The following is an 18,298-nucleotide window of genomic DNA, read 5'->3' on the forward strand; positions in this document are numbered from 1 at the left end:
AGGCCACCTCATATACCGTCGCTCTCGCAATCCCCGAGCGCATCTACGTGCGGCCTGTGAATGAGGTCTATGCACGACATATTCTCGCTACTCAACGCCAGCGCCCCGGGGAGTCATTCGACGACTATCTGCGCGACCTCAAAGCCCTCGCGCGCAACTGCAACTATCAGGCCGTTGCGGCCACTCAGCACATGGAGCTCGCCGTCCGCATTGTGGGGGTCAGATCAAATTACGTGCGGCGGCGACTGCTCGAGAAGGGGGCCCAGGACCTGGACGAGACGGTGAAACTGGCGACTTCACTGGAGGTCGCTTTCCAGAGCCTCACTGCATTTCCGGCCGAACACTCGACCCCCTCGTGGGCTCCCGACCAGAGATTACCCGAGGCCTGTGCTGCGTGCCCACCTGCTCATCATGGGGGGTTGCCTTGTTATTTTTGCGACCAGCCTCAACCCGTCGACAGCACTGCCCGGCCCGCAACGCACACTGCAACAGTTGCGGCCGAAAAAGGCACTTTGCCAAGGTCTGCCTCGCCAAGCCTAAGCACGCGAACTCTCAGACCCGGACTACCGACTCTCAGGCCCACAGACCTCGCAATGTGGCAGCATGCCTGCCGACTCCAACTCCGCACAGCATGGGCCACTCACGGGGGCCGCCATTTTGGCCATCCCCCCCCCCCACGGGGCAGGCCACGTGCGATCCATGGGGCCGCCATCTTGGACGCCATCTTCCTCGACGCCCGCCACGCTTGATCAACGGGGGCCGCCATCTTGGACGCCATCTGCTACGCCGCTCAACGCGTACGACCTGCTCGGACAGTCACCGGGGGGCCACCCCAGCACAGCCGACCACGCCGCCGGTTACCCTCAAATCAGCGCAGTCACCTTGGACCAGTCGCGACCCAGGCACCTCAAGAGCTCAATGATGGCCGTCCGGGTTAACGGGTACAAGACACCTTGCCTGTTCGACTCCAGGAGCACCGAGAGTTTCATCCACCCAGATCTGGTAAGCAGCTGCTCGCTCCCGATATTCCCGACGCAACAAACAATTTCCCTCGCCTCCGGGTCGCACTTGGTATAAATCCGAGGGGGCACTCCGGTAACCTTAGTGGTACAGGGCGCTGAGTACACTAATTTCCAGCTGTATGTGCTCCCAGACCTCTGCGCCCCCCTCCTTTTAGGGCTCGATTTTCAATGCAATCTTAAGAGCCTGACGCTTAGTTTTGGCGGACCCTTGCCCCTACTCACTGTGTGCAGCCTAGCCACTCTGAAAGTCGACTCTCCTTCTCTCTTCGCAAATCTCACCACTGATTGCAAGCCAGTAGCCACTCGCAGCAGGCGATATAGCATGCAGGACAGAATATTTATTAGGTCTGAGGTCCTGCGTCTCTTGCGGGAAAGAGTCATAGAGGCCAGCAATAGCCCCTGGAGAGCTCAGGTGGTGGTCGTCAAGACCGGGGAGAAGCTCCGGATGGTAGTTGATTACAGCCAGACCATTAACCGGTTTACGCAACTTGATGCGTACCCCCTTTCCCGGATTGCAGACATGGTCAATCAGATCGCTCACAACCGCGTGTTCTCCACAGTGGATCTGAAGTCTGCATACCACCAACTCCCAATCTGTCCGGAGGTTCACCACTACACTGCGTTCGAGGCAGACGGCCGCCTTTTTCAATTCCTCCGGGTCCCTTTTGGCGTCACGAACAGGGTTTTGGTGTTCCAACGAGCAATGGACCGAATGGTGGACCAGTACGGGCTGCGGGCCACGTTTCCGTACTTGGACAAGGTCACCATCAACAGGACCACGACGCCAACCTCCACCAATTTCTCCAAACCGCCCAAAAACTCAACCTCACCTATAATAAGGAGAAATGCGTTTTCCGCACCACCAGGTGAGCCATCCTCGGCTACGTCGTGGAAAACGGAGTCCTAGGGCTCGACCCTGACCGTCTGCGCCCCCTCCTGCAACTCCCTCTCCTTCACTGTCCCAAGGCCCTCAAGAGGTGCCTTGGATTTATTTCCTACTACGCCCAGTGGGTCCCCCAGTATGCGGACAAAGCCCGCCCACTATTTACGGTCACCCTTTTCCCTCTGGCAGCCGAGGCCCGCCAGGCCTTAAACTGCAGCAAGGCGGACATCGCCAAAGCCGTGATGCGCGCGGTGGACGAGTCCGTCCCCTTCCAGGTGGAGAGCGACGCATCAGAGGTCGCTCTCGCCGCCGCTCTCAATCAAGCAGGCAGATCGGTTGCGTTTTTTTCACGCACCCTCACCGCCTCTGAACTTCGACACTCCTCAGTCGGAAAAGAGGCTCAAGCCATCGTGGAAGCCGTTCGGCACTGGAGGTGCTTCTCGCTGGTAGCAGGTTTACCCTCGTCACCGACCAGCGATCGGTAGCCTTCATGTTCGACAATACGCAGCGGGGCAAAATCAAGAACGATGAGATCTTGAGGTGGAGAATCAAACTCTCCACCTATAATTACGCTATAGTATATCGTCCTGGGAAGCTGAACGAGTCCCCAGATGCCCTGTACCACGGCACATGCGCCAGTGTGCAAGAGGACCGACTACGGGCTATCCACGAAGACCTCTGCCACCCGGGGGTCACCCGGCTCGCCCATTATATCAAGGCCCGCAACCTGCCCTACTCCACCGAGGAGGTCAAAGCTGTAACCAGGGACTGCCAAATCTGTGCGGAGTGTAAACTGCACTTCTATCAACCAGATAAGGCCCACCTGGTGAAGCCGTCCCAGCCCTTCGAACGCCTCAGTATCGATTTCAAAGGTCCTCTCCCCTCGAATAATCGCAATACCTACTTTCTCAATATTATTGATGAGTTCTCCCGTTTCCCGTTTGCCATCCCGTGCCCCAACATGACCACCCCCACTGTTATCAGAGACCTGCACAGTGTCTTCACCCTGTTTGGTTTCCGCAACTACGTCCACAGCAACAGGGGCTCGTCGTTCATGAGCGACGAACTGCGTCAGTACCTGCTCAGTAAAGGCATCGCCTCGAGCAGGACTACCAGTTACAACCCCCGGGGAAATGGACAGGTGGAAGACCGTCCTACTGACCCTACGGTCCCGGAATCTCACGGTTTCCCACTGGCAGAAAGCCCTCCCTGATGTGCTCCATGCTATTAGGTCCCTCCTTTGCACGGCCACAAACCAGACTCCTCATGACCGCTTGTTTATTTTCCCTAGGGGGACTACCTCCAGGGCCTCGCTCCCACCCTGGCTGATGACACCGGGTCCGGTTCTCCTCCGGAAACACGTTTGGACCCATAAGACCGATCCCCTGGTAGAGAGGGTCCAGCTCCTGCACTCAAACCCGCACTACGCATATGTTGAGCACCCCGATGGTCGACCGGATACCGTCTCCCTCAGAGACCTTGCGCCCGCAGGCTCCGCCACCACTACGTCCACAGTACTCCCCGCGATGTACCCCGCTCTTTCTCCCATGCCCAGCGCCCTCGCGCCCATTTGGCTCCTGCGCTCCCTTCCACCCGGCACATCAGTCCGCAGGAATGAAGCTCAGGAAGAGCCGCTCCCGGAGTCCACTCCTGGGGCTGCACCGGACCCACTTCCCCAGCCACCTGAAATGGCTGCAACACCAGTGCTTCGGCGGTCGCAGCGTACGATCCGGACGCCGGACCGGCTGAACTTGTGACCCATCACCCCCGCCAGACTTAATTTTTTTTACAGGGGGTGAATGTGGTGAATGTAAATACAGTTAATTCACCAGTTATGTTCTATGTTGTAAATACAGTTAATTCACCAGTTATGTTCTATGTTATTAACCCTGTGGGTTTTACCTGTGGGCCATTGTATGGCTTCACCCACAGGGGGAGATGTTGGAGCATGTACGGGCTCAGCCCATAGCTCCACCCCTTTGAAGGAGTATAAGAGTAGCTGGCTTGTGGGACTGTCCTCCGTATGTACCAGTCGCATGCAGGCAAAGTTGATAGTTAATTAAAACCACTGTTTTACTCCGACACGAGTCCTTGAGTGAATTGATGGTCACACAAAATATCCAATTCCCAAACAGAACTGACTCCGACAACACTCACACAATCGGAAATTAGTAAGAATCCTCTCTGCCCCTCCCAGATAATTTCACCTCACCTTCTCATATTCAGTAATGACCCATCAACAAATCTCAGCCTGTAAATTAGAAGGGAAATGCTTCCAATAAACACACTCAATATCCAACACAGCCACTCAAACAGCTCAGCACAAAGCAGCGAGTAAACAGGTCTCTCAGCTGCATCTTCTCACTCAGCATAAGGGGCATTTCCACACCTGATTTCCCACAGGATAGTCAGACTGCCTGAACATTAGTGTGGATATTGTGCAATGTAATTATTATAAATTCTGCTCCTTCACTCACCATCTCCTCACTTGGTTTTCAGTCCCTACAGGATGTGAAGCAGCTGTGAAAGAGGAAGAGGAAAGAATGGGCCGAGTGGGTGGACTCTCTCTGATTGTCGTCCCTCATAGCCAATCCAAATATTTCTGGAGTGACAGGAGTTTCCTGAAGCTTGGCAAACTGACCGGTGAAATGGAGGTGACTTTGATCAGCAGATCAGGTGGGGATTTAAACTTATCATTGTCCCATCTGAATAAAACCTCACTTATTGCAGCTTCTGTCTCAGTTCCCCCGGTAAACATTTGACAGAGATTCCTGGTGTGGAAATAACATTCTTCATCCTCGCAGACTTTCAAACTGACAACATCAGTGTGGCATGTGAAGCCTCGGATGTGTTTGACAGCAGATCAGAAGAGGAAGACCCAGCAGCATGGTGGCGCAGTTTCGATCCCAGCCTCTGGTCACTGTCAGTGTGGAGTTTGCACATCCTCCCCGTGTCTGCGTGGGTCTCAACCCCACAAACCAAAAAGATTAGAATCATAGAATCCACAGTGCAGATGAAGGCCATTCGGCCCATCGAGTCTGCACCAGCCCATGGAAAGAGCAGCCCACTTAAGCCCACATCTCCACCCTGTAACCCAGTAACCCCACCTAAGTTTTTTGGACACTGAGGACAATTTATCATGCCAATCCACCTGACCTGCACATCTTTGGACTGTGGGAGGAAACCGGAGCACCCGGAGGAAACCCACGCAGACACAGGGAGAACGTACAGACTCTGCACAGACAGTGACCTAAGCCGGGAATCGAACCCGGGACCCTGGAGCTGTGAAGCAACTGTGCTAACCACTGTGCTACCGTGCAGTTTAGGTGAATTGGCCATGCTAAATTTCCCCTTAATTGGGAAAAAAAAGTGGGTCCTCTAAAGTTATAAAAAGAAAAAGAAGAGTAAGACCACACCAGTGATGGCTTGCAGTGGTTGGATCAACCCATGTATAGGACTGAGGGATACAGGAGAGAGTGGAGGACAGGATGGACACAGGACCAGGAGATATACGGACATGAGAGCGGGGCAACCTAGCATGAGAAAAGGACATGTGGGAGGGAGTGTATAGACTGTCCAAGTGTTTGGAGAGCATCTCGCAGAGAGACACGGACATCAATAAACACCTCTTCTGCAGTGTGTGTGGTACCTGCAATGGCTACATCAGCCACGGAAGGAAGGGATGGACCTTGTCCCTAATCAGCTGACCATCAGGTCACTCCCCTTCCCCGAATATGGGTGTGATGTCCAAGTTCCTGACAATTAAAGCAATGTGGGAGGATCCAGTGTGAATGACATTCACATGGAGTATTCTCTTTCGGCCATTATACCCAACATGAAGGAGGGGGAGTGTTTTCTGTTCAGGGAGGTCTCCTCGGGTGACCTTCAATAACGTGTGAGTGTTATCAATCACTCCCAGGACTTCCGGTTGCGGCTATGCGGAGCTAAGCCGCACGATTCGGCAGCTCCCGCTATTACGGACTTTCGGGCTCGCTAGAGAAGCCCCAACGGAATTTTTTCGAAGACAACCCGTGGGGAAGGGAAGAGAGAGGTCCCCCTCCAACTTTTATGGACCGGACCAGAAGTGCAACGGCCAAAAAAGCGGCATTGGAGCAGCGGGAGAAGCGAGGGGAAAAAACAAAATGCGGTCGGGGACAAAGCGGAGTGCGGGCCGGAGCTGCAGGAGTTCATCAAGCGCTGCTTCGAGGCGCTGCGCAAGGAGATGCTGGCGCCTATGCTTACGGCAATTGAAGGACTAGGGATCACCCAGAAGGCCCACGAGGTAAAGATCCAGGAGATACAGAAAAGAGTTTGTGAGAATGAGGACGAGCTCTTGGACCTGGCGGTGAGAGTGGAGCAGCACGAGGCGCTACACAAGAGGTGGGCGGGAAGACTCGAAGACATGGAGAGCAGGTCGAGGAGAAAGAATCTGCGGATCCTGGGTCTCCCTGAAGGAGTGGATGGGGCCGATGCCGGGGCATACGCGAGCACAATGCTCGGGGCGATGATGGGCACGGAGGCCCCTGCGAGGTCGCTGGAGCTGGATGGGGCACACCGGATACTGGCGAGGAAGCCCAAGGCAAATGAGCCGCCAAGGGCGATGGTGGTGAGGTTTCACTGGTTCACGGACAGAGAGAGAGTCCTGAAATGGGCCAAGAAGGGGCGGAGCAGTAAGTGGGACAATGCAGAGATCCGAATATACCCGGACTGGAGCACGGAGGTTGCAAAGCAGAGAGCGGGTTTCAACCGGGCCAAAGCGGTGTTGCACCGGAAAGGAGTGAAATTCGGAATGCTGCAGCCAGCGCGACTGTGGGCCACATACAAGGACCAACACTATTACTTCAAAACGCCTGAAGAGGCATGGACCTTCATACAAACCGAAAAGTTGGACTCTAACTGAGGGTTTGTGAGGGTGGGGGGGATGTTTGAGGTTTGATGTGTGATGGTTGTTGTATATTGGGGGTCAATCACGCGCAAGAAATGTTACATGGGCTGGGGGAGAGAGCCAAGGCCGCGACAGGAGTTGCGCCAGAGGGGGCGGAGCGGGCTTTGGAAAGCGCGGGGTTTTTCCCGCGCGCGGGAAGAAAGGCGGGAAGGGGAACGAAGGAACGCATATTGATTGGGAGACTCCCACATGGGGAGGTCAGTGGGACGGCGGGGGAAGCCAGGGTCAGCAGGTGTCAGCTGACGTACGGGAGTGACATGGGGGGAGCAAAAAAGCTAGACAGGGGTCTAGCGGGGGGGAGGGGAGGGGGGAGAAAAAGGGTTGCTGCTGCACTGACCGAAAGGGAATGGGACACAAAAGAGGTGGTCGGGACGGGGGTCCCCTGTCTGGGGGACTGGAGGGTGAGGGAGGCGCGGACACGGGACTGGCCCAGAAAAGGAGATGGCTAGTGAGGGTGAGAGCCCCTCCAATCCGGCTGATAACATGGAACGTGAGGGGCCTGAATGGGCCAGTGAAGAGGGCTAGAGTGTTCGCGCACTTAAAGGGACTGAAGGCAGACGTGGTCATGCTCCAAGAGACACAGACACACCTGAAGGTGGCGGACCAGGTCAGGTTAAGAAAGGGATGGGTAGGACAGGTATTCCACTCGGGACTGGACGCGAAGAATAGAGGGGTGGCAATATTGGTGGGAAAGCGGGTGTCATTTGAGGCCAAGACTATCGTAGCGGACAATGGAGGGCGATATGTGATGGTGAGCGGTAGGTTGCAAGGGACTTGGGTGGTGTTGGTAAACATATACGCCCCGAACTGGGATGATGGAGGATTCATGAAGCGCATGTTGGGGCGCATTCCGGACCTGGAGATAGGAGGCCTGATAATGGGAGGGGACTTCAATACAGTGTTGGATCCAGCACTGGAACGCTCCAAATCAAGGACTGGAAAGAGGCTGGCGGCGGCCAAGGTGCTTAGGGGGTTTATGGATCAGATGGACCCATGGCGGTTTGCTAGGTCGCAGGCCAGGGAATTTTCTTTTTTCTCCCATGTGCACAAAGCATTCTCCCGGATAGATTTTTTTGTTCTGGGCAGGGCGCTCATCCTGAAGGTGGAGGGGACGGAGTAGCCATAGCCGTTTCGGACCACGCCCCGCACTGGGTGGAACTGGAGCTGGGAGAGGAGAGGGACCAACGCCCGCTGTGGTGGCTGGATGTGGGACTGCTGGCGGATGGGGTGGTGTGTGGGAAGGTGAGGGGGTGTATCGAAAGGTACTTGGAGGCCAACGACAACGGGGAGGTGGGGGTGGTGTGGGAGGCGATGAAGGCTAATCTCCATCAGGGCTCACAGGGAGAAGACGGAGGGCATGGAAAGGGAGAGATTAGTGGGGGAGATTTTGAGAGTGGACAGAAGATACGCAGAGGCCCCGGAGGAAAGATTTATGGGATTTATCCTAGGATTCTCTGGGAGGCCAGGGAAGAGATTGCTGGACCATTGGCTTTGATTTTTATGTCATCATTGGATATAGGAATAGTGCCAGAGGACTGGAGGATAGCAAATGTGGTCCCTTTGCTCAAAAAGGGGAGCAGAGACAACCCCGGCAACTATAGACCGGTGAGCCTCACGTCTGTAGTGGGTAAAGTCTTGGAGGGGATTATAAGAGACAAGATTTATAATCATCTAGATAGGAATAATATGATCAGGGATAGTCAGCATGGCTTTGTGAAGGGTAGGTCATGCCTCACAAACCTTATCGAGTTCTTTGAGAAGGTGACTGAACAGGTAGACGAGGGTAGAGCAGTTGATGTGGTGTATATGGATTTCAGCAAAGCGTTTGATAAGGTTCCCCACGGTAGGCTATTGCAGAAAATACGGAGGCTGGGGATTGAGGGTGATTTAGAGATGTGGATCAGAAATTGGCTAGCTGAAAGAAGACAGAGGGTGGTGGTTGATGGGAAATGTTCAGAATGGAGTTCTGTCACAAGTGGAGTACCACAAGGATCTGTTCTGGGGCCGTTGCTGTTTGTCATTTTTATCAATGACCTAGAGGAAGGCGCAGAAGGGTGGGTGAGTAAATTTGCAGACGATACTAAAGTCGGTGGTGTTGTCGATAGTGTGGAAGGAAGTAGCAGGTTACAGAGGGATATAGATAAGCTGCAGTGCTGGGCTGAGAGGTGGCAAATGGAGTTTAATGTAGAGAAGTGTGAGGTGATTCACTTTGGAAGGAAAAACAGGAATGTGGAATATGTGGCTAATGGAAAAGTTCTTGAAAGTGTGGATGAGCAGAGGGATCTAGGTGTCCATGTACATAGATCCCTGAAAGTTGCCACCCAGGTTGATAGGGTGGTGAAGAAGGCCTATGGAGTGTTGGCCTTTATTGGTAGAGGGATTGAGTTCCGGAGTCAGGAGGTCATGTTGCAGCTGTACAGAACTCTGGTACGGCCGCATTTGGAGTATTGCGTACAGTTCTGGTCACCGCATTATAGGAAGGACGTGGAGGCTTTGGAACGGGTGCAGAGGAGATTTACCAGGATGTTGCCTGGTATGGAGGGAAAATCTTATGAGGAAAGGCTGATGAACTTGAGGTTGTTTTCGTTAGAGAGAAGAAGGTTAAGAGGAGACTTAATAGAGGCATACAAAATGATCAGAGGGTTAGATAGGGTGGACAGTGAGAGCCTTCTCCCGCGGATGGAAATGGCTAGCACGAGGGGACATAGCCTTAAACTGAGGGGTAATAGATATAGGACAGAGGTCAGGGGTAGGTTCTTTCCGCAAAGAGTAGTGAGGCCGTGGAATGCCCTACCTGCTACAGTAGTGAACTCGCCAACATTAAGGGCATTTAAATGTTTATTGGATAAACATATGGATGATAATGGTATAGTGTAGGTTAGATGGCTTTTGTTTCGGTGCAACATCGTGGGCCGAAGGGCCTGTACTGCGCTGTATTGTTCTATGTTCTATTACTTGGGGAAAGACGACGGCTCCAGACGGAGTTTGACCTGTTGACAACAGGGAAGGCGGAGGCACAGTGGAGGAAGGCACAGGTGACATCCTATACCCCTCCTGACCTGGTCATACATCCTAATACGCCTCAACCCATCTGCTGAACACTTCCACAATGACCAAAACATATTTATAACATTGACATCTTTCCAACTCAATGTAATCCATTTGGAGTGTCTCAAAGGGACCACTGGGCAACGGGGTTCGCCCTCAAACACCGAGTGCTGATATTCTGAGCCAACCCCTGCATTTTAGGGTGCCACCAAGTGTCCAGCAACAAATCACTAGTCCCCCGAGCCCCACAATGAGTTGCAAAGTGTACACATTCAGTGACCCATAAAGCCAGTACATCAGACATACAAGTCTGATGTGCTGGCGTGGTCCATAAAGAGGAAACAGAATCATATGTACAACCTAACCGTTTCCACATTTGTTTAGAACATAGAACATAGAACAATACAGCGCAGTACAGGCCCTTCGGCCCACGATGTTGCACCGAAACAAAAGCCATCTAACCTACACTATGCCATTATCATCCATATGTTTATCCAATAAACTTTTAAATGCCCTCAATGTTGGCGAGTTCACTACTGTAGCAGGTAGGGCATTCCACGGCCTCACTACTCTTTGCGTAAAGAACCTACCTCTGACCTCTGTCCTATATCTATTACCCCTCAGTTTAAAGTTATGTCCCCTCGTGCCAGCCATATCCATCCGCGGGAGAAGGCTCTCACTGTCCACCCTATCCAACCCCCTGATCATTTTGTATGCCTCTATTAAGTCTCCTCTTAACCTTCTTCTCTCCAACGAAAACAACCTCAAGTCCGTCAGCCTTTCCTCATAAGATTTTCCCTCCATACCAGGCAACATCCTGGTAAATCTCCTCTGCACCCGCTCCAAAGCCTCCACGTCCTTCCTATAATGCGGTGACCAGAACTGTACGCAATACTCCAAATGCGGCCGGACCAGAGTTCTGTACAGCTGCAACATGACCTCCCGACTCCGGAACTCAATCCCTCTACCAATAAAGGCCAACACTCCATAGGCCTTCTTCACAACCCAATCAACCTGGGTGGCAACTTTCAGGGATCTATGTACATGGACACCTAGATCCCTCTGCTCAGCCACACTTTCAAGAACTTTACCATTAGCCAAATATTCCGCATTCCTGTTATTCCTTCCAAAGTGAATCACCTCACACTTCTCTACATTAAACTCCATTTGCCACCTCTCAGCCCAGCTCTGCAGCTTATCTATATCCCTCTGTAACCTGCTACATCCTTCCACACTATCGACAACACCACCGACTTTAGTATCATCTGCACGTCTTAGCTCTCTCTTTAGATCCTTCCTCGCTACCTTGTAACTATCCATCGCCCCAACCGAAACTTCACACTTCATCTTCACATAGGCCTCCTTCTTCCTCTTAACAAGAGATTCCACTTCCCTGGTAAACCACGGTTCCCTCGCTCGACGCCTTCCTCCCTGTCTGACCGGTACATACTTATCAAGAACACGCAGTAGCTGATCCTTGAACAAGCCCCACTTATCCAGTGTGCCCAACACTTGCAGCCTACTTCTCCACCTTATCCCCCCCAAGTCACGTCTAATGGCATCATAATTGCCCTTCCCCCAGCTATAACTCTTGCCCTGCGGTGTATACTTATCCCTTTCCATCATTAACGTAAACGTCACCGAATTGTGGTCACTGTCCCCAAAGTGCTCTCCTACCTCCAAATCCAACACCTGGCCTGGTTCATTACCCAAAACCAAATCCAACGTGGCCTCGCCTCTTGTTGGCCTGTCAACATATTGTTTCAGGAAACCCTCCTGCACACACTGTACAAAAAACGACCCATCTAGTGTACTCGAACTATATCTTTTCCAGTCAATATTTGGAAAGTTAAAGTCTCCCATAATAACTACCCTGTTACTTTCGCTCATATCCAGAATCATCTTCGCCATCCTTTCCTCTACATCCCTAGAACTATTAGGAGGCCTATAAAAAACTCCCAACAGGGTGACCTCTCCTTTCCTGTTTCTAACTTCAGCCAATACTACCTCGGAAGAAGAGTCCCCATCTAGCATCCTCTCCGCCACCGTAATACTGCTCTTGACTAGCAGCGCCACACCTCCCCCTCTTTTGCCTCCTTCTCTGAGCTTACTAAAACACCTAAACCCCGGAACCTGCAACATCCATTCCTGTCCCTGCTCTATCCATGTCTCCGAAATGGCCACAACATCGAAGTCCCAGGTACCAACCCACGCTGCCAGTTCCCCTACCTTGTTTCGTATACTCCTGGCATTGAAGTAGACACACTTCAAACCACCTACCTGAACGCTGGCCCCCTCCTGCGACGTCAAATCTGTGCTCCTGACCTCTATACTCTCATTCTCCCTTACCCTAAAACTACAATCCAGGTTCCCATGCCCCTGCTGCATTAGTTTAAACCCCCCCAAAGAGCACTAACAAATCTCCCCCCCAGGATATTTGTGCCCCTCAGGTTCAGATGTAGACCATCCTGTCTGTAGAGGTCCCACCTTCCCCAGAAAGAGCCCCAGTTATCCAAAAATCTGAAACCCTCCCGCCTGCACCATCCCTGTAGCCACGTGTTTAAATGCTCTCTCTCCCTATTCCTCATCTCACTATCACGTGGCACGGGCAACAACCCAGAGATAACAACTCTGTTTGTTCTAGTTCTGAGCTTCCATCCTAGCTCCCTGAAAGCCTGCCTGACATCCTTGTCCCCTTTCCTACCTATGTCGTTGGTGCCAATGTGGACCACGACTTGGGGCTGCTCCCCCTCCCCCCTAAGGACCCGGAAAACACGATCCAAGACATCACGTACCCTTGCACCTGGGAGGCAACATACCAAACGTGAGTCTCTCACGCTCCCACAAAATCTGTGGTCCTGACTATAGAGTCCCCAATTACTAATGCTCTGCTCCTCTCCCCCCTTCCCTTCTGAGCAACAGGGACAGACTCCGTGCCAGAGGCCCGTACCCCATGGCTTACCCCTGGTAAGTCGTCCCCCCCACAAGTATCCAAAGCGGTATACTTGTTTCTCAGGGGAACGACCGCAGGGGATCCCTGCACTGACTGTTTTTTCCCAGTCCCTCTTACAGTTACCCACCTATCTCCAATCTTTGGTGTAACTAATTCCCTGAAGCTGCTATCTATGACCCCTTCTGCCTCCCGAATGATCCGAAGTTCTTCCAACTCCAGCTCCAGTTCCCTAACTCGGTCTTGGAGGAGCTGGAGATGGCAGCACTTCCTGCAGGTAAAATCAGCAGGGACACTAACTGCATCCCTCACCTCAAACATCCTGCAGGAGGAACATTGTACTCCCTTCCCTGCCATTCCTCTAACTTTCTACCAAGATCTGGCTAACAACTAAATTAAATTTTTATAAAAAGTAATAATAATATAATAAAAATATGGTACTTACCTCAGACCAATGGGTTTTATTATTAGGTTAGAGGAGGAGGGCGGGTGGGAGACACTACACGTGTTGTGTCTCGGGTTTCCTCTCCACCAGAATTTATTGGTGAGGGTCTTCCCAGACGTCCGCGGGTCGACTTCCTGATCCCGCCTAAAAAACTAATTTAAAGAAAAGAGAAAAAGTCTCAGCTCCTGCTGAAACTGACTCACCACTCACCAGCTGTTCTCACGCCGCCGAAATCGACTGGCCTGCCCCTGCAAAGAGAAGTGCTTTTAAAGGTTGACTTACCTCCCAGCACCCTCCTTCCGCAATGCTCCCGCTGAAACTGACTAACCAGCTGCTCTCACGCCGCCGAAATCGACTGGCCTGCCCCTGCAAAGAGAAGTGCTTTTAAAGGTTGACTTACCTCCTAGCACCCTCCTTCCGCAATGCTCCCGCTGAAACTGACTCACCAGCTGCTCTCACGCCGCCGAAATCGACTGGCCTGCTCCTGCAAAGAGAAGTGCTTTTAAAGGTTGACTTACCTCCCAGCACCCTCCTTCCGCAATGCTCCCGCTGAAACTGACTAACCAGCTGCTCTCACGCCGCCGAAATCGACTGGCCTACCCCTGCAAAGAGAAGTGCTTTTAAAGGTTGACTTACCTCCCAGCACCCTCCTTCCGCAATGCTCCCGCTGAAACTGACTCACCAGCTGCTCTCACGCCGCCGAAATCGACTGGCCTGCCCCTGCAAAGAGAAGTGCTTTTAAAGGTTGACTTACCTCCCAGCACCCTCCTTCCGCAATGCTCCCGCTGAAACTGACTCACCAGCTGCTCTCACGCCGCCGAAATCGACTGGCCTGCCCCTGCAAAGAGAAGTGCTTTTAAAGGTTGACTTACCTCCCAGCACCCTCCTTCCGCAATGCTCCCGCTGAAACTGACTAACCAGCTGCTCTCACGCCGCCGAAATCGACTGGCCTGCCCCTGCAAAGAGAAGTGCTTTTAAAGGTTGACTTACCTCCCAGCACCCTCCTTCCGCAATGCTCCCGCTGAAACTGACTCACCAGCTGCTCTCACGCCGCCGAAATCGACTGGCCTGCCCCTGCAAAGAGAAGTGCTTTTAAAGGTTGACTTACCTCCCAGCACCCTCCTTCCGCAATGCTCCCGCTGAAACTGACTAACCAGCTGCTCTCACGCCGCCGAAATCGACTGGCCTGCCCCTGCAAAGAGAAGTGCTTTTAAAGGTTGACTTACCTCCCAGCAACCTCCTTCCGCAATGCTCCCGCTGAAACTGACTCACCAGCTGCTCTCACGCCGCCGAAATCGACTGGCCTGCGCCTGCAAAGAGAAGTGCTTTTAAAGGTTGACTTACCTCCCAGCACCCTCCTTCCGCAATGCTCCCGCTGAAACTGACTAACCAGCTGCTCTCACGCCGCCGAAATCGACTGGCCTGCCCCTGCAAAGAGAAGTGCTTTTAAAGGTTGACTTACCTCCCAGCACCCTCCTTCCGCAATGCTCCCGCTGAAACTGACTCACCAGCTGCTCTCACGCCGCCGAAATCGACTGGCCTGCCCCTGCAAAGAGAAGTGCTTTTAAAGGTTGACTTACCTCCCAGCACCCTCCTTCCGCAATGCTCCCGCTGAAACTGACTAACCAGCTGCTCTCACGCCGCCGAAATCGACTGGCCTGCCCCTGCAAAGAGAAGTGCTTTTAAAGGTTGACTTGCCTCCCAGCACCCTCCTTCCGCAATGCTCCCGCTGAAACTGACTCACCAGCTGCTCTCACGCCGCCGAAATCGACTGGCCTGCCCCTGCAAAGAGAAGTGCTTTTAAAGGTTGACTTACCTCCCAGCACCCTCCTTCCGCAATGCTCCCGCTGAAACTGACTCACCAGCTGCTCTCACGCCGCCGAAATCGACTGGCCTGCCCCTGCAAAGAGAAGTGCTTTTAAAGGTTGACTTACCTCCCAGCACCCTCCTTCCGCAATGCTCCCGCTGAAACTGACTAACCAGCTGCTCTCACGCCGCCGAAATCGACTGGCCTGCCCCTGCAAAGAGAAGTGCTTTTAAAGGTTGACTTACCTCCCAGCACCCTCCTTCCGCAATGCTCCCGCTGAAACTGACTCACCAGCTGCTCTCACGCCGCCGAAATCGACTGGCCTGCCCCTGCAAAGAGAAGTGCTTTTAAAGGTTGACTTACCTCCCAGCACCCTCCTTCCGCAATGCTCCCGCTGAAACTGACTAACCAGCTGCTCTCACGCCGCCGAAATCGACTGGCCTGCCCCTGCAAAGAGAAGTGCTTTTAAAGGTTGACTTACCTCCCAGCACCCTCCTTCCGCAATGCTCCCGCTGAAACTGACTCACCAGCTGCTCTCACGCCGCCGAAATCGACTGGCCTGCCCCTGCAAAGAGAAGTGCTTTTAAAGGTTGACTTACCTCCCAGCACCCTCCTTCCGCAATGCTCCCGCTGAAACTGACTAACCAGCTGCTCTCACGCCGCCGAAATCGACTGGCCTGCCCCTGCAAAGAGAAGTGCTTTTAAAGGTTGACTTACCTCCCAGCACCCTCCTTCCGCAATGCTCCCGCTGAAACTGACTCACCAGCTGCTCTCACGCCGCCGAAATCGACTGGCCTGCCCCTGCAAAGAGAAGTGCTTTTAAAGGTTGACTTACCTCCCAGCACCCTCCTTCCGCAATGCTCCCGCTGAAACTGACTCACCAGCTGCTCTCACGCCGCCGAAATCGACTGGCCTGCCCCTGCAAAGAGAAGTGCTTTTAAAGGTTGACTTACCTCCCAGCACCCTCCTTCCGCAATGCTCCCGCTGAAACTGACTAACCAGCTGCTCTCACGCCGCCGAAATCGACTGGCCTGCCCCTGCAAAGAGAAGTGCTTTTAAAGGTTGACTTACCTCCCAGCACCCTCCTTCCGCAATGCTCCCGCTGAAACTGACTCACCAGCTGCTCTCACGCCGCCGAAATCGACTGGCCTGCCCCTGCAAAGAGAAGTGCTTTTAAAGGTTGACTTACCTCCCAGCACCCTCCTTCCGCAATGCTCCCGCTGAAACTGACTAACCAGCTGCTCTCACGCCGCCGAAATCGACTCGTTTATCGCTCTCAGGAGCGTCCTCCTGTAACCTTATGACATCTTGGATGGTTGGCATTGGCTTGTCAGAGGCAGACCTATTTATTGCAGAACGTTTAGTCTGACTTAACATTTTAGGCACCATCACTTGCTGAATTTGCGCGGCTGTCCGCACTGCACAATCTGCTTGTTCATTACCAACGTCGACTGGGGTCTTACCGTTTGTGTGGGCAGCGCATTTAATGACGGAAATCTGCGTGGGCATAAGGAGGGCCTGTAGTAGGTCATTAACTAATCCCCAGTGGGATATTTGACCACACATAATCATGTCCGGTTGTTCTGACGAAATACCGCTCAAATCGTCCCTTATTGTGGTAGTTTCCTGAATCAAGGCTAAACAGTCGTGGCCAGGTGCGTCTTCATGGACAGAGGGACCACTAAGAAAACAGACTGGATTGATAGTGGTACAGTGTTTAAATGTCAGACGTGGATTGTTCAAAAGGTTTTTCTCATACCTATTCTGACGAGCTGCGGTAAGATGCTGAGTCTGCAGTTGCCTCAGTAGTGCGATGACCGAGTGGGAGCTATACACCGTAATATCCTGTTGGAGAGTGAGAGCATGTAACGGCTGTGCGATGGCATTGATTGAACATAAATCCTGTACTAATCAGTACTGGTCTGGCTTGGCTGGTTTAGGCACAGCAAGTATGGGGGTGTTACATTCTGATTGGCAAGGGACCAAAATACCCTGTTGCAACAGCTCTCGGATTAATTTGTCCATAGACGGGGCTGCAGTCGAGTGTTAATCGTTTCAGGGACCGCAAAATATTTTATGGCAGTGCCGTCTGGCGTGACTTGAAGTGCGTACTCTGTTGGATCTGAATGATCCACTGCCCTCCTTACCATAGGTCCCAGATCCCTGGCATGGTACTGGTCGTGGACCTGACGTGTAATATGAGGGCTTACTGAAGCTGACTGTTGCCATAAATGTGGTGGTATTGTAACAAAATCGGCTGTACCTTCTTTTCCCGTGACTGTGGCTGTAACTTTGACTGGCCATTCGGTCCCAATTAATGGCCGGTATTTGTCCTCCAACTCCCTGTTTTGTCCAGTTCTGTCATAGGCCAGGGTAACGTGATGCAGTGAATGTTCAATGTCTAACGTCCACCACTGGGGGGTGATAGAAATATAGCACTGTTGTCTCATCCTCCATGATTGAACCGTTACACCTTTGTCTCCGCACTCTAGCTGTAGCTGGAAGATACACAGTAAATCTCGGGCCAACAAGTTACAGTCCAATCCAGTAGTCACTACAAACTGATGATCTGCAGACTTAGTCTCGTAAGTGACTGTCACAGCTTCAGAAATAGGATACTCACACACCTGTCCTTGGAACCCCGACAAATGCTGGGTGTGGTCGGATAGTGGTAGGCGAAGTTCTGATTGCACAGAAGACATGGCTGCTCCAGTGTCGATTACAAATGAGTGATGTTGATCTCCTATCTGCAGAGAGATAATAGGTTCCCTGTCCGATTGGAGAGTCCTTATGACTAAATTAGCTAGTCAATCCTGTGTTAGGAAAGGGTTTGCCTGGGAGAAGTCCGTGTATCTCATCTGTCCTCCCCTTGGTGGGTACCCCCTCCTTTGGGTCGGGTAGTCTCCTTCTGCTGCCTGTCTTTTAAAGGGGCATTCCTGTTGCCAGTGATCTGCACGGCCGCAATTAAAACATGAATTGTTCCCTCTATCTCTGCCCCGTCCTCTTCTCCCAGTAGACCAATGGCTCCTCAGAGGGGGTGGTGGTTGTAAAGCTGTTGGTGCATACGGTGGGCCATAAAAAGGAGCTGAGGGTCCCTTTGGGTGGGTTTGATATCCTCCCCCTCGCTGATCCACCCACCCAAAGTCACAATATTGGGGTTCCAGCTGGTAAGCTACCGTTTCTGCCGCTTGTTGGGGT

At 52.7% G+C, this 18,298-nt stretch overlaps 1 long non-coding RNA gene across 1 annotated transcript in view; it reads left to right on the forward strand.

The window, feature by feature from the left end:
- Nucleotides 1–4,333: 4,333 nt before the first annotated feature.
- The window catches only part of LOC140430911 (uncharacterized), a 257,042-nt gene continuing 243,077 nt past the window's right edge, over nt 4,334–18,298 (forward strand). Inside the window, exon 1 of the long non-coding RNA XR_011949578.1 lies at nt 4,334–4,581. This is a non-coding gene — a long non-coding RNA (uncharacterized lncRNA). The remainder of the gene's footprint in view (nt 4,582–18,298) is intronic.

The sequence above is a fragment of the Scyliorhinus torazame genome, chromosome 10 (assembly GCF_047496885.1).
Source record: "Scyliorhinus torazame isolate Kashiwa2021f chromosome 10, sScyTor2.1, whole genome shotgun sequence".
In the NCBI taxonomy this organism is placed as follows: Eukaryota; Metazoa; Chordata; class Chondrichthyes; order Carcharhiniformes; family Scyliorhinidae; genus Scyliorhinus; species Scyliorhinus torazame.